The sequence below is a fragment of the Cydia pomonella genome, chromosome 2 (genome assembly GCF_033807575.1).
Source record: "Cydia pomonella isolate Wapato2018A chromosome 2, ilCydPomo1, whole genome shotgun sequence".
NCBI lineage: Eukaryota > Metazoa > Arthropoda > Insecta > Lepidoptera > Tortricidae > Cydia > Cydia pomonella.
Genome location: NC_084704.1, coordinates 7873461 through 7891081, shown reverse-complemented (window position 1 = coordinate 7891081; position 17621 = coordinate 7873461). Strand labels below are relative to the sequence as shown.

The 17621-nt window shown below is 37.0% G+C and overlaps 1 protein-coding gene across 1 annotated transcript in view; it reads right to left on the bottom strand.

The window, feature by feature from the left end:
• LOC133532808 (atrial natriuretic peptide receptor 2-like) overlaps window positions 1-17621 on the bottom strand; it is a 65877-nt gene that overhangs the window by 16101 nt on the left and 32155 nt on the right. The window lies entirely within an intron of this gene.

Sequence of the window (17621 nt, the reverse complement as noted above, 5' to 3'; positions counted from 1 at the left end):
ATTGTAAAAATATTTAATAATAAAATATAATATATATATATATATATATATATATATATATATATATATATATATATTTAATAAATAAATATATTTAAAAAAAAACAAGTGTGCGTAGTACGAAAAACTCGCGCAGCTAAAAGATTGTAGTTGTTTTCTCTAGCCAGTATTTTTCAAGATCACGAAGACAATGTAAGTCATCGAAACGTCGGAGGTAATTATCAAACTTAATTATACGCGTTTAATTTCCGTTTTGGTAAATACTAAGGCTTTGTGGTCACACAAATAAATACTACTTGCTACTTAAGCGTATTTTGTGTAGGTCACCACGACCTCTTCTTCTTCTTCCTCGCGTTGTCCCGGCATTTTTGCCACGGCTCATGGGAGCCTGGGGTCTGCTTGACAACTAATCCCCAGTATTGGCGTAAGCACTAGTTTTTACGAAAGCAACTGCCATCTGACCTTCCAACCCAGAGGGTAAACTAGGCCTTATTAGGATTAGTCCGGTTTCCTCACGATGTTTTCCTTCACCGAAAAGCGACTGGTAAATATTAAATTATATTTCGTACATTAGTTCCTAAAAACTCATTGGTACGAATCGGGGTTTGAACTTGTGAACCCGCGACCTCCGGATTGAAAGTCGCACGGTCTTACCGCTAGGCCACCAGTGCTTCCGTTAGGTCACCACGACTTATTTCACTATATTTATAAAAAGCGTAGGTACTTCAAAGATCAAACACAACAAAATCGACCATTAAATTTACTTCGCAGTTCTACTGTAGGTAATTCGGAAAGTTCGCAAAACTTGTACTTGGTACTTAAAACACATTAGTAACAACCAGGGCCCGAACATGTATGTCATACCGTTGACGGAAAAATTAAGTCACGCCACATTAAGTATTATTCCAATCAGTCTTTTCGTAATAATTAATCATTTGTTCGTTATCTTTAGTTAACAGGTATACAAGTAGATCCTTGACAATTAGTACAAAAACTACGTCTGAGCCTCATCTTAGTGTCACTCAACTAAATAACAGATTCGTAGTTTATTAAATAATACATATTTTTGAATATTAACAGTGTATTTTACGTAACAAGTAGGGTTTTTTCTACGCGTGTATAGGTTAGCTATCTAAACTTGTAGTGTTATAACAAAATTGCCTGTACATTAAATTACATAATTCTTGCGTCAACAGCATGAAATGTACGTGCGCTCTAACAACTTTTAAGTCTTATCCACTCTTAAACCAGAACTTGTGCTAGAGTTACAGAAAAGTTCGAAAAAGGAAGTGTAAAAGCTCATTACCGTCACTAACACAGTTATAAACTTTTAAATTAAAATAGAACTAAATTAACCGCTACGGTTAAGCTTTCAAATAAGATTTCCGTTTATAAAATGCTAACTTCTATTAAAAACCAAGCATAGGTAATTGTATTCTCAACAGCATTGTTCTTGTTAATGCACAATTATTTTTATCATATTGATTTCACAACACAATATATAGCTAAAATAACGTTACAATTCTTATAAAACTAATTCTTTTTTATTTTAAATCTATAGGTAATCCATTCCGCGCTAGTCATACATTTTTCAAAGCCTATTTCTCGCTAAGAAGATTGTCTGGAAAAGTATTCTATGGGCTGTGGGTAACGGAGGAAAGAATAAAGTTGTGTAAACTACTATGACTTCTTATTAATGGATAAATTCAACTACATTCAACCAACCCCTTAATGAACACTAACTGCACAGAGCGAGCGAAGCACAAAAGTAGGTAATCTGATACTGTTAGGAAGTGGGCCACATCGCCCACATCACAGTACCTCCGGAGAAGAGCTCGTCTTTAAGTCTCGACATATAATACAAGTGGTGATTTCACCTATCTTGTAAATTAATATCAGATACTGGATTCTCAGATACTCATTTACCGATTAACACAAGAAAAAGGAAAAGGTATACGAATTATGAAATACGGAATACGAAGTACCGAGTGGTGGCCGTTTTCAAATGAAAGGAGCGCCTGGTATCCGTTGGCTCGTTGGTTGGACTACAATCGAAAGATTGCGGGTCACTTCTGGATGAGATTAGCTCAGGACCGGGACAAGTATATAAAAGCATCACCATAATCACTTATCAGCACCTTAGCACTAACTGCATGGCGCGCGAACTACCTATTAAGTAATCTGATATCGTTTTGAGGTGGCTTATTACCTCACCACGCGTCCGGAGACGCGCTCATCTTTAATATCTCCTGTATATCATGGTTATACGATTAACAAGACGATTACCTCTACCGTACGCATCGTAAATCTATAACAGATACTAAACCATTTGAGCAACTGAGAAAATTAGCGCATACGAAAGTTTAAGTTAAGTTTTTAGCGACAATGAACGAGATCAAAGCATTCTGTTTCCCATTAGACACTTTGCTCATAGATTAGGTGGACGTCCAGTAGGACCCATTCGAATACTTTTATTTTTAATAAATTGTACGGCTGCCTTCTTGGGTATTATGAACATATCATTCATAGCAGTATTCATATGTTGATTGTATTACATATATGGTTTAAACGATCGCCAGAGGAATCATAAACTGAGATCTACGATCTCTTGAAATATATATAAAATATGTAAATATAAATATTCCTTTACGATACGCTTATCGCCAAGTTGTAAATAAAGTTACCCGAGTTCCCTAAAAATTTAAATTGAATTCCGATTAACTGAAAAAAAAAAGAAATATTACACAAAACATCGTTTCATTCTATACTTTAAGGAAACTCAATAGATATAGTTTGCCCGTTACTAAAATTTGAATAGGTAAGTATTTATGTAGGTTATAATTAAACAAGTATGCATTGCTCAAATGGTTTATTACATTCAATATTTGGGTCATTCTCGCATTTCGTGCAAATCGGTGTTTTAGGTAATTTACCAAAAATGTGTTGTTGTTTTCGAATATCTGTAAAAGCAAGGTTGTAACATACGGCCTAAACTAAAGTATATGTCTCTTCAACGAACAATTCTAAAAAGGTAATAGTTTTCTTTATATTTACAATTAACACCCAATTTTTTCATTCCTCTCTACATGTAACGCATAAAGGTATAACTTTGACCTACATTTGAACCTTAAGATACTAAAAATAGAAAATTCGTTGTTTGCTCACTTAATGACTAATTTAGTTACGTTTTAAATCGTTTAATATTAGAAGCTAGATATTAACAGTTAAAATTATACAGCCTTATAAGTGTATGGTTCAAGTGATTTCTTCATTACCGACGCGAGAAATGGATTAGCTATATTTTGCTACATAGCAAGGGTATATAGCGTCTACCGCCGATGCTACGCATTGTTCGTCAGTCAGTTGGCCGCGTGATCTCGTAGCGGACGCGCGTATGCCGCTGTTAGCGAACATACCTACGTTCTCGCGTGTCGAAAAGGAGTGTGGTTCAAAACAATCTTCATCGCCATCCAGTGATTTACACAGTAAGTTCCAAGTGTACATTATTATAATTATACGTAATGAAGTGTTTTAGATGGTTTCCTTCCAGATGGTTTATTCTGCAAAATTAAGGTCTAATGCCAACCGACGTAGGCGACAAAAACTTCCAAAACTTCATTCATATCTGTTTCATTCACTTCTTTTCCTTCCAGTTTTACTGGGGAAGGTAATGAATGCATTAAGAAGGTAATGATAATATATTCGAGGCAGTACATTTAATGGAAAGAGGCTCAGTTATTATAAAGATTACGTTGTTATAAACATTTAAAACTGTAGATATGTAATAATAGGGGAGCCCAACCGGGGATTTTTCGGGTTTACTCGAGCGCAGTAGATTAACATAAACCTGCCGCTCTGTTACCTTTACTTGTGATGACACTCAAAACATGAGTGTTCAGTACTTCTGTGATACATACGTTTTGAATTTAGGGGTGCGTCTGATAAATATTAAACTTAAGAAATAGTATATCATAAAAATCTGGTTATTCTACTTCTGGTTTTAGTTCATAAACCTGGTTCGTCGTGCATAGCAGCTCCGGATGAAGATACGAAGCCAACTGCACCACCTTAGCATCGTCGCCGCTCGCGAATTCGTTGCACCGCACTTCGTAACGAAATGCGGTGACAGTGTGAGATAATCGCCTTTTTTTGGTGAAGCAGGGGTAAATGCATTTACGCATCTCACCCCCGGGCCAGGTCAGCCCATGTGGGGGAAGTATGTGGGACTCGCTCCTCCCACAGCTCTCTCTGCTACACAGAGGGAGAGGAGGAGAATACCCACTAACATCCCCTGCGGCGTCACCCGCTCTGCCGTTACTGGGAGCGCCGAGGGATTGCAGCCATTCTACCACGACGCTCCCCAGCATAGACGCTGGGAGCACCCGCGCTAAGGAAGGAGAGGACCAGGGACGCTATGGCCCTCCCCCTAGACGTGTGGGGCCGTATGGTGGGTACGCAGCCCACCAGCCCTATTGGAAGATCAGACTAAGGCTGCTGCATAGCGCTTTCGCCTTCTCCTCCGCCGTCTGCACCTGAGAGGATGCACGTCCACATTTTCCTCGCGTATTCGCTCAGCGGCCTCCTTTTGTGTCATAACGGTTTCACAGAAGGTGGCCACCGCATTCCATGATCTCTCACTGCATAACATGGCCGAGACAACACTATGCAGCGAGAGATTACGCCCAATAACGCCCGTTAGGGCACCTCTCTCGGTATCCCACCGGTTACACACCTCCAAGGTGTGTTGGGCTCGTCCGAGTCACCACATTCATGACAGACCGGACTCGGCTCCCGTTGAATTTTGTGCAGGTAGTGACCGAAGCACCACCTGGGTCAGCCGGTATGATAGCACACCTCTTTTCCGCTTTATCCATTCCCGGAACGATGAAAAGAGTGCCCCAATGGTGCGGGTGCCATAGGGCGAGTCCTCCAGGTTTTCCTTCCATCGTTCCAGGAGCCTCTCTTCTGCCTGACGTAGCACTCGCTCCGACTCTACGCGTTCTCTCCGCGCCCTCGCCTCCGCCCTCATTCGGTACCTCTCCGCCAGTACCTGAGCATCAAGCTCCCACGGAGGGGTATTAGCTAGGAGGCACGCTGCGGCATGGGACACCGTTGAATATGCCCTGATGGTGCGTTGTGCTGCTACTCACTGAGGCCGCCTGAGTAGGGCGCTGTTCCGCTCTGAGAGCCTGTCCGCCCATATTGGCGCCCCATACAGCGCCATGCTCCTTAGTACTCCCGCATACAGTCACTGACACGGAGCATTCGGACCGCCTACATTTGGGAGCAGTCGGCACAGGGCTGAGGCATTCAAGTTCCCGGATTTGCGAGCCTCCTCTAGCACATTGTTGGTTTCCGTGCAGACTTCGTCAATTATGTCCCCCTCATAGATTTTCGAGACCGGGGAGGAGCTCTTTACAACTTCTGAGCTGATGGCAGGAGTTGCCCTGGTATACTCATAGATGTCCTTCCCTCGTGCACGTATGATACGTCGCTCCGCATCCTCATCAACGTCAGAGATCATTTCATACTCATCCGAATCTATATTCCGCAGTTGTGCTTTAGCTCTTGCCATGCCTGAATATTTACCTCCAGCTTTTCCTCTACGCGCAGTGTTTATTTTTGGGGCAACATCCGGCTACAGATTCCCAGCATCGTCTTCGTGTGCACGTTTCCCATTTTTATAGGGCTTCCCTTAGTCAAATGTTCTTTAAGGACTGCTTTGTTATCACTTTGTTTTAGCATTAAAATGGCCAGGCCAGAGAAAAAAATGACCAAAGAAGACTAACTAGCAAAAGATAGCAGCGTAAAAAAGAAAAATATTAGATTATAAAAAATAATCCCGAATTATATGCGATACAAAGAGAAAAAGAAAGAAATAGATACTTGTTAAGAAATGACACCTCGTGCTCAAAGAAAACAGAAAGAAATGGCGGTCAAATAGTAATAATTTTTTTTGTAGAAATTTGCAAAACACGCCATTAAAATAATTGCTATGCAAGAGATTTAATCGAAATTGCGTAGGTAGTGAATCAATTAATGATAATGTAACAATTTAAAATAATGGACTAATCACAGACCGATTGAAATTTAGTTTAGTTTTTTGAATAAAACAATAATTATGTTGGTTACTTAAACTATTAAATAACAAATAAGGATCGGCTGTAACAAAATTCTTCTTATTCAGAAGCATACATATATATTTCTTTGGGAGACTTTTTATGCCACCTTTTCACTATTTCATAGTTTTATGCAGGTATATTGTGTATTTGCTAAATGCCAGACATTAATCGACACGTTTTTAATATTGTTGATTTTATTAATGTTGTTAATTTTCTTTAAATAAAGATTTTTATGTCAGATTTCATAAATTTGTTTCATTACAGTCCAGTGAAAAAATTACCGTCCGATGCCAATTTCATTCCTTTCCTTTATCATTCATTACCATCTCAGGCCATTTCATTACCAGCGCGTAGTTCATTACCAGTAGCCCTATTAAATGAAAAGTAATAAGGTTGCGAAGGTGCCTTTAGCATAAAAGTGTTAATAAACGAATCCACATATTGACGAAATCCAAAATTTTATCAATTAAAAGAAAAATTACAAATCGAGAGAATATCACCGATTTGCACGAAATGAGAGAATGACCCATTTAGATATATTTTAATCATTTAAATCTGCGCGGGTATTTTTTACGTGCCGTGGATTATACCTACTGTGTGTATCAACAGATTATTATATCTTTAAATACGTTAGACTTTAATCAGAAATTGCGTGTAAAATCAAAACTTTTGTGTAAAATAAAAATCTAAATAAAATAAATATATATATATAAATCGAGGATATATAAATTAAAAACTAAAGATGGAGGCAAGATTAACTAGAAATGGATTAACCAATGTCAAGCATATATAAGATAAACATTTAGAATTATTGTATGGATGGTTTAAGCCTCTTAACCCTTATCCTCTTCAGCAATGCTTGTCACAGTCATATTGTGCCCCTTATGAACGCTGTCACCCCTTTGCCACGATCAAAGGCTTTTGTGTTTTATGCCCTTAAATTGTGTAACAAAACACGTATTTACCTTCATCATATTTTACGTAATGTGAAACTAAACAGTTTTGAAATGTTTCGCCCGGATTTATGGCACAGTACTCAGTATCCTCGTAGCATGGTTAAAGATTTAACAGGAACGGTGTATTTTTTTCCGTCTCTGGATTTGTCTATAAATTATAATCATGGGTATAGGGTAATAAAAACTAGAGTATAAAGCCTCTGTGTTAGAGTATAAACTGGTTGCAACAATCATAAAATTAATAATTTAAAAAAAAACATTATACGAGTAAAGTGGAGTCCAACAGAAATTGCAAATAACGTAAACAAACCAATTTACCTTCAATACTTCGTAATCACGCACTGTTTGACGACAATCATGATCTCATCAACAATTTATATTCTTAAACATTTTGTTTTTATCAATTTTCTGTTAAAATATACGTTTATAATTTAGTGAAATCAACCTCCATAAACATATTATAATAGGAGATATGTTATAAGGAATATCTACTCTCAGCTGCTCATCTGTTATTAATTTGTGATAAGAAATAAATGATAGATTATATGTAAAATAAGCTTTCATTTGATATAATATACGATTAAATAACAAAAAAAGTTAAAAAAATCTGTCCGTGCCAAAGCAATTTAACTAGGCAACCTATTTGCAATGTGTCAATGTAAATATTATGTATCATTCATTTCTTATCATAAATAAATCACAGATGAAGGTAGGTAGATATTTCTTATAACGTATCTTAAACCATTACGTTAGATGTCAAATCCCAACAAAAGCTGTCATATTTGTTTACATTATTTGATTTTTCTATTGGACTTCGGTATATGTGTATATGTATTTTTTAATGAATGCCTAATTTTTTTATTATTGCAATATTTTATTCAACCTTTCAAATCTAGACCCCTTCCGTTAAATAAACATGAGCTAGACCCAAACCCCATCTCAATAACTAACTCTAAGACCAATGAAATCTGCAAACACTTGACCCTTCGACAAAGAAATATTTCTTTATGTAGATCTGTGACCAAAACAAATATGTACCTATCTCGAAGTTATTTAAGCTTATTTTGTTTAGAGGCCGCTAGCAAAAATGTTTCAGAATAAATAAGTTTTCCTCGCCATAATCATATCGTCTAGACAAACAATAAACACCTACTCAGACATTTCTACAAGTTGGCATTTAAATTAATACAATTTTATGGTCAGCGAAGTTAAATTATTTTGCACCCATGTTTAATAATATTATACTTACTGAAAACTTATGAGCAAAATGATCCAGAACAATTAAATATTACAATTGTAAAGGCTAGATAAAGCTCACTCAAGTACTAAAGCATCATAAGTTTAGAAAAACATAAATAAATGGAAACGGTTTTGCCGAGTTGTTATTTTCCAATGCAATGTAACATAAACATCAATAGAAACTCTGAGTAAGCTCTAGATGGAGTAAACAATTGATACTTTATTATCTTTTGTTTGACAGAGGAAGAGAGATACAAGCCCTCTCAAAAGCGAGGATTCGATTACAAACTGTCGAAAAATCGACTCTGTTTCACGACAGTTTAATTAAATCTATTGTATATTATACTACGCGAGGTTCCAAGAGCAGAACAAAGGGCGTTCGTTGTAATTACTAGTTGGAATTGTAGGTATATGTGGTATCGACACAACAGCTTTGAGAATGCTTTGGAGTGGTTACCCTTTTGTTCAGTTTCAAAGATTTTTTGGTGCAATATAGCCATTCAATTGACCTTTTGCGAAAATTGATTACCTATAATTGACGACCGATGAAGCCGATGGTCCCGGGTTCAAATCCTGGTAAGGGCATTTATTCGTGTGATGAGCACGGATATTTGTTCCTGAGTCATGGGTGTTTTCTATGTACTTAAGTATTTATAAATATTTATATATTATATATATCGCTGTCCAAGTACCCTCAACACAAGCCTTATTGAGCTTACTGTGGGCCTTAGTCAATTTGTGTAATAATGTCCTATAATATTTATTTATTTATATAAATCTTGTTACTGGAATAATTAGTTGAGTACAATTATAGCACTAGATCGGTGGTGGATTTTCAAAATTCGAAATGTTCGAATGCATCTCTTTAGTATTTGTAGGAACCGCTACCCCTTGTTATTTCATACTTTAAAACTTACACATGGATGTTGAAATCTGAGTAAACATAAAATTGCGACATTTTGTGAATAGGACTAATGAAAATTTACCTAGGACCCTTTCTCTCTCGTCGACATAAGTATAAAGCTACAACTTTCTTAAACTGCTATTTTTCGCAATAAAATCGTTATCACCACTCGGTAAAACGTGGCCTAGAATTTCCATAAGCCAGTAAATGCAAATCCGCTTGCGGTTCGGTTCCATAACGGGTGGAGCTGCTATGTTTTGCATAAGAGTAGGTAGGAAACGATTCCCATGGGAATAAATGTTTCTCACCTCTTCATAGCAATGCTGAATTCTTTACCTTATCAATAGCTAAGTATATAATAGTTTACCTCAAAAACTTACTTACAATAAGTGTGGTGGGTACAACGCAGTGTTCAATCTTAAATATCTGTTTATCGAAATAATAATGTAAGTCAAATAACAGGTAGGTATTATTATTGTAGAATAATTGTAATGTAAAATTTATGGCTAAGTTTTGTAAACCATAGATTGCATGCACAGAGATAAACATTATCGTTTTGACAAACTCGCCGTTGTTAATTTGTTGCACACCTGCATACATATTTGTATGTAGAAAAGGTAAACTAATAACAGTACTCGTATTAACTTTGCTGATTGTAACTAAAAAAATATTATCAAAGGATTCCTTTTCAAGTTTACGTTTATTAAACTCTTATTCCACCAACAGCCGATACTTGCTTGTTTAACTTAACTTTTAGTTAAACCAAGCTTATCTTTCGTTTAAAATGTACAGGCGCACATAGAAGTAAGTACCTAAGTACGTAGAACGTAGAAGTGAACGTACGTAAGTAAGTACCTACGAATATATAAGGATATCCATATTCTCTCCGGTGCGCGCTATCCGCGGACATTACGTGCAGCAGCCGTGGTTCTTTTGCATACTTTGATTTACATTTTTCCTCTCGTAGCCAGCACCTAGGATGCTCCAGCAAACTCTGCAACGGGTTGAATTCAAATTGATTTTTTGTTATATTTGACGTATTGGTTTCCTCGAAGACAGGTCCTTTTTAGTTAGAAATTAGATCTAATTGAAATATAAGAAATTTTTGATAAACATATTTTCCAAAGTAAACTATTTAGACATATCTCAAGATATTTTACGAAAAGTAGTATATGCATACGTCAATGCTTAAGATAATCGTAAAGACAAGTGACGAATTCAAATTGGCTTTAATTTTTTTTTTCGATCCTCTTCCGACCTTATTAGGCATGCGACTCATTTCTCTGTCTTTAATTAGTCAATATCAGCATATTTCTTTTAACAACTTTAATAGACTAATGTACTTATACTTACACAATTTTTTTTATTTTATTAATACTGCCATGAATCTGATAAGTAATGTAAAAAGTTTGTATTTGTATACCAATGAGCGCTCATTGAAAATTCCTTAAAGATGTGATAAATTATATGGAGATTCAGGTACAATGTTCTTATCAGTAATAGCTTTACATATACATTATCTTGACTCTTGATAGACATACAATCTGGATAAATACCACAAGACTACGCAGAGAGCCGAAGCGATTACGCCTGCGCTGTGATTTGGTCTTAAATTCAGAATACTCGTAAGTATTTGGTTCTCTCGAAACTCGAAATCTCGAGTTCAGTATACTAGAAACGAGGTTACAGCAGAAGCACAAATATTTTAGGAATTAGATAGCTTAGCCACCGGCGTTATCAACTGGTAGCATTCCTTTGGGCGCCGGGTTCAATCAAGGATGAAATTCCTTCGTCTGCCGCCCGCCCGCAATTGTATCAACACTTACCTTACGTGTAGGCGAACATGTTTTTCCTTGGATTTTTATTCTCTTACTTTTATTTTTGTGTTTGAAAGATTATCGTTGATTTTTTGGTTTCCTTACCCAAGGAGTAAAACGGGACCCTATTACTAAGACTCCGCTGTCCTTCCGTCTGTCCGTCTGTCACCAGGTTGTATCTAATGAATCGTGATAGTTAGACAGTTAAAATTTTCACAGTTGGTGTATTTCTGTTGCCACTATAATAACAAATACTAAAAAGTACCAAACCCTCGGTGGGTGAGTTCGACTAGCACTTGTCCGGTTTTTTGTATTATTTGTTATATCAAAAAGTTAGGTAATATATGGTAACATAAAAATTACTATAAGCGTTAAGTACTCGATAAGGAGCTATTCGTAGTAGTCTGTTTGTAGTGAAAATCCTCAACCGGCTTTTTTGTGTCATTTTTTTCGTTAATCATTACCATAGAATACACTGTAAGCATGGAATTTTACTAAAAATTAAACACATTTAATTTGGAACACAACAGGTAAACCGCCTCGCGCCTCGCGTTAGATAATTACATCATCTTGTTTCCGTTTGACATGGCGCAATTGCTTCTGCCACTGACATGACAGACATTAACTGACACAACTTTGAGTGTTTTGGTTAGAAAGAGAAAAAAATCAACTTTTTTGCTCATAAAAGACACTTGCTTGGTTGGTTTTCAAGATTTATTGTATTTTAGGATACAGTTGTTCCAAGTTTTATAATTAAATACACGGTTGGAATACTATAACTGAAATAAGTGATAGAATTATTCACATTAATTATAAATTTACATGGTATTTTCAGTGGTATTCGTTGGTTCCGACAATATAAAGATCTTAGTGGGTTTAGTTAATTGATTAATAAGTTACCAAATACCATTATCATCTCATTTCTTTTGCCTAAATTCGCGCGGCATATGTCAAGCGACATATTATATGAGGTTGCGCCAGACGTGTTAGATGACAATTTTTTGTGAAACTTCTAGAAGTTAATTCCTGGCTGAAGGTTGTCTATTAAATATAGCCTTATAAAAATAATGTTCTTTGAAGCCACTTGGCACTAAATACATAGTTAAAAATATAAATACTAACTTTTATTACGATATTATAAATCATAACATTATGATGACCGGTCTGGCCTAGTGGGTAGTGACCCTGCCTACAACGCCGATGGTCCCTGGTTCAAATCCTGGTAAGGGCATTTATTCATGTGATGTAAATGGATATTTGTTCCTGAGTCATGGGTGTTTTCTGTGTATTTAAGTATTGAAAATATTATATATATCGTTGTCTAAGTACCCTCAACACAAGCCTTATTGAGCTTACTGTGGGAGTTAGTCAATTTGTGTAATAATGTCCTATAATATTAATTTATTTATTACATTATTTAATGGCGCAACGGAAAATCCGGGTTTATTCATGTATGAGATAGTTGTTTAGTTATGTATCTGATCTATTTATGGGTATGGCGCTATCAAGACTGCCTAAAGCAGTGTTTTACTCTGAGCTAGCCTCAGGTAAATGCAAGGCTAGCGGGCAGTACCTATACCTACGCTACAAGGATGTCGTAAAACGCCACCCGTCGGCCACCGGCATATCTTGCGAGTCGTGAGAGGACTTTGTAACTTGGAGATCAGACTGGTGAACTGTTGTTAATACGGATATTGATAACTTTGAACGCACCGGGCTTGAAGATCTTGACGCCAAATGTCAGCTCCGAAAAACTCGGCCCATGCCCTTCTACAACTATATATACTCGTACAACTCATCTGGACAGTTCTACTGTTTTTTGTGCTGCCGGACTTTTAAAACCAAATTTGGATATGCAATCACGCTCGCGCCCATGCCCTTTAAAAAACATATTACATATTTATATTATTTATTTATTTAAGCCATTTAATTCCTTAATTAATACATTTCATAATTAAATTAATAAATAATATAAAAAAAATCTTGTCAGGATGTTGCCGTCGACGGATACGTCTGGGAGGACGTCATCTGTACCCCTAGTGTAAATAAATTCGATTTCCAAACGTGACGTACGCGTTTGCGTTTAGTCTCATTTTGTATTGGATTTCGAAAGAGCGCGCCAAGCGGGACGTTTTGGAAACTCAAAATCCTATACAAAATGAGACTTAACGCAAACGCGTTCGTCACGTTATGATGTCGATCAAAGTTACACTAGGGGTACTGATCTATCAGTGTTGTCAACAGTAACGTTTTCGTTTAAAGAAATGTCTCTTTTGATCCAAATCTAATCCACAACCTCTTATTAAAATTAATACGTTTTTGGAAAAATTTAATTTTTGGTACAAGCTTTTATCGCTGACTGTACTTTTTTTCCACAGGCAACTAATAGGTACTCATCGAGACTTCTAAAAACCCCAAACACAATTAGGTTGCGTTGTTTTATCACAGAGTTCCTATAGCTACCTCCTGTCTCCATCATCAGATCAGCTTGATGGTACCATAATATTGCATTGTCTCCCGACTTACATATTTATGCAAATTTTCAGCTCCACGGAAACCGGGAAGTGGGTCAAATTTAACTTGCAAGATTTGTCCAATACCTACATACTAACAAGGCAAGTTAAATAAAAGCTTGTAAAATACGCCTGGCAGATATGCTGGATAGTTTTTTCATTTCATTGATCGTGGTTTTATATTTCTGTTTCTTTTTCTGAAAACAAGAATCATTTTTTTTTCTAGGGGGGAAAAAGCATTCCGCATACCACCCGGGTGCGAGGGGTGACCCGAGTGGTTATGTGGGACTCCCGTCTAGGCTAATGAGGCCCACGGTGTACCCACTAAAAACCCCCCATATGCCACCTCGCTGCCTTATTGGTGGGGGTACAGGAACGCTTGCGTACTCATCCGCGACCCCACCGGCGGCAGCCGCCCGCGAGCGGCTCCTTCGCGAATGCCCAAAGGCCCTTTACGCTAGGCGCGCCAGTTGGTTCGACGCGCCTCCCTCCTCGGCCTCCGTCCTGCAGTGTAGCGGACCCCCTCAAGCCCGCCACAAGGAGGCCACGGGCGCCAGAAAACTCCCCAGCGCCCGGCGACAGATGAGGTCAATGGTTCTGCCGCAAACCACAACTCGGCTGCAGAGGACAGGGAGAACAGCACACCGTAACACCGACACTCCTCCTCCTCTGCAGCCCCATCAACGCCACTACAGCGGAACGGCCCCGCCAAGGTCGCAGGGGATAGGGAGAGTGGCACATCGTGATACCATCAGCCTCTTCCCCTGCAATCCCACCTCGGCCGTCGAGAATAGGGAGAACGGCTAACCGCAACACCGACACTCCTCTTCCCCGACGGTCCACCTCCAACGCGTCACAAGCGGGCTTACGAAGCCCACTTGGAGCGTCCTCCTCGGGCCTGCCCGCACCTCAAACAGGCCGGTCCTGGTTGCCTCTTCGCTTCACCGTGGGTGACCAAGCCACGGCTACTAAGCCCCTCCACCACGACAAGGTGTAAGATAACCTAGACCTACTGTTGTTGACAAAAAGTTTTCTTACTTCTGCCAAAACAAGAACTTTATGAGACTCATGTCCACGTATACGTATATATAAGTTAGTTACAAAAATGTCATAGATAAAAATCATGTCGGCTAAATCATAATTAAACAGTTACGGATAAGGATATTTTACATCAAATTAATGTACCTTTAATTTACTTGTTGCTGTAATTGCGTATTTTTCATTATGGACTTCGGACTTAAGTGTAACTCCTAGTGAGACGCTTCAGTCAACTGTAAAGATTTTGAACAATCACGTGTCGCCGCGGCCAAGAATAAAAGACTACAACGCGCTATTATTTAATAATAAGAAGTGCGTTGATGTCTTTTGTACCATATTTGTATCTACTGAGATACTTACCTAATTTAGTTTAATTATTTAAGTTGAATATATGAAAACGTATTATTTTAGTTGACTAGTAGAAAAACACTGTATACAAAAGTGATATAATCAAGCTTTTTTAATCTCTCATCATAAATAAATATGTATAAATTTTACTGCAGTGGATTAAGGTGAAGAAATGTTACATCGTACTCAGCAAAGTTCGTGGCCTAAACACGGTACTTGACGGAAAAGCTCCTTATTATATCACGATTTATATTTATAATTTTATTACTGTTTATTTAATGAATAAATATTTAAATAATATAATAAATATATTAAATTAAACCAAAAATTAAATCTTATGTGTGCTTATGTTTAATCATGTCATTACTGGCGATAGTAAATTTTGTCAAATTGATAGTAGGGCGAAAAAATAACTAAATAATTTTCCTCACATGTTTTACGCAGACGTTACTATTAGAAGATTAGAACTAAGCCGTTTGCAACATGCCTGTGATTTAATCAGTGTCACTGCTGGATAACTGAATCTATCAGGACAGTTACGAGTATTTAAGTAATTGAATCAGCTCAAATCGAATTGATAGTGAAGCATTGATGAACCTTGTGAAAACTGCGCCAGTACCTAATACGAAACTCGCTTAATAATTTATATTATGTCGAGGATTTATAATCATTTTATATACTCACACAATTTTAAAAATTAATATAGATAGAGACAATGTAATAAATAGATATTAAAATTGTCATTTCTTCTTCCTAGACACCAGAGCTCTGATGGGCTTGGTTACTTAATCTCAAGGTTGAATATAATTTCAAAAGGTTCAAATAAAATGTATATTCAATTATTAAAAGCTCTCAGACTTTTTAGAACGAGCCAGCATTCGAATCCACGATCGTTAGTTATCAAGACAATAAACGTCTGAACCACTCGGCGACTGCTGCTGATCTGTAAAACAACAACTATCCCGGGACATTTTTATCCGACTGCGTCAGTTTTACAGACCAAACGGCTGGACGGTTTTTGTCATTGTGACAGAATTGTGGTAGTGGAAATTGGTAGTGGGTCTTGCCATAGCAATATGGATGGGTATCAAATGAAAGCTAATGACAAGACCATTTGAAAACTATATGTAGCAGTCGGATTAATATATATTAAATTAAATTAAATATTATAGGACATTATTACACAAATTGACTAAGTCCCACAGTAAGCTCAATAAGGCTTGTGTTGAGGGTTCTTAGACAACGATATATATAATATATAAATATTTATAAATACTTAAATACATACATAACATCCATGACTCAGGAACAAATATCCATTGCTCATCGCACGAATAAATGCCCTTACCAGGATTTGAACCCGGGACCATCGGCTTCATAGGCAGGGTCACTACTAACTAGGCCAGACCGGTCGTCAAAGGCCAGACCGGTCGTCATTACTTTTTACTCGGATTCAGAGTACTTTTTATAATTAATTTACATGTAGACCAACTACATCCTAACCTGTTTCCCAGAAGTATCTTTATTTTACGTAAGTCAATGTGTATGTACATATATAATAAGGGTGAGTTACTTAGGTAACTCACCCTTATGATTAAGAAATGACCCTCTTCGGAAGGTTCCTAAACTGCCCGCCTCGGCTGAATTATTCAAATGGACAGTTTCGGCCAGCTTAAATTAATTTCAGTAAAAGAAGGCATCTCTCGGGTACGTTTTACTTAGAACTATTCGTGACAGTCATTAATTTAAGTATCTATGGGCTAACTTAACCTGTCCTATCAAAGGTACTTCTAATGTGTCTATATGTTTAATTTAGCATATTCTTAAACCGTTAGCTTTTCATGTATTGAAGCTTAAGTGGCGTCCAGATTATTAAAATTTATGGATATGTTAACTGATGATGAATATTGATATACCTTTTATTTTGAACATGATATATATTCATTAGGCAGAAGGCATATTCTAGCTTTCTAAACACAGTATGGCTAAAAATCAGAATTCAGGACCAATTTTCTTATCGAAATAAGTAATTGACTTTTAAACTTTAATAATAAATTCATGAACAATATTTTTCAGATAAATGAGCAAACTAAATATAACTACTTTGTATTTTCGTAGAATAACTAGTGAATTCTCCGATCCCTGCCGAATTAATATCATATAAACATGATACTACTCAAACCAGATATCCATCCCGCAAAATCAATGTAATATCTACAATTAGACTACAACGAATAACCATATGTATGTATTAAATACCAAACGAAATACAAAGAGTAGATAATTTATTGCCTAAGGGTAGTACTTTATTTTCTAGATAATACGATACAATTTATATTTAATGAAAATGTAAAAGGAAGACTTAAATTGTATTTGTAAAGTCGATTTTCACACAACATGTGTGTCGACACGCGGAAGTAAGGGTGTGATTAAATTATAACCCGGCCCAAGTCGTATTCAGAGACGAGAGAATATAAATGAATGCCAATCTCCAACTTTTCAAATAAAGTCTCTTTCCGGTGTCAAAAATGCCTCTTAGCGCGATTAAGGAAATTTTATTGCCTCTAACCCAAAAATATATTTACACGTGTTCAAAGAGGAAATTAACTAGGCGGAAACAAGTCGCAAAATTGAATGAGTCTCTAATGAACATTCGATTATTATGCGTCGTTAGACAGGTTTTA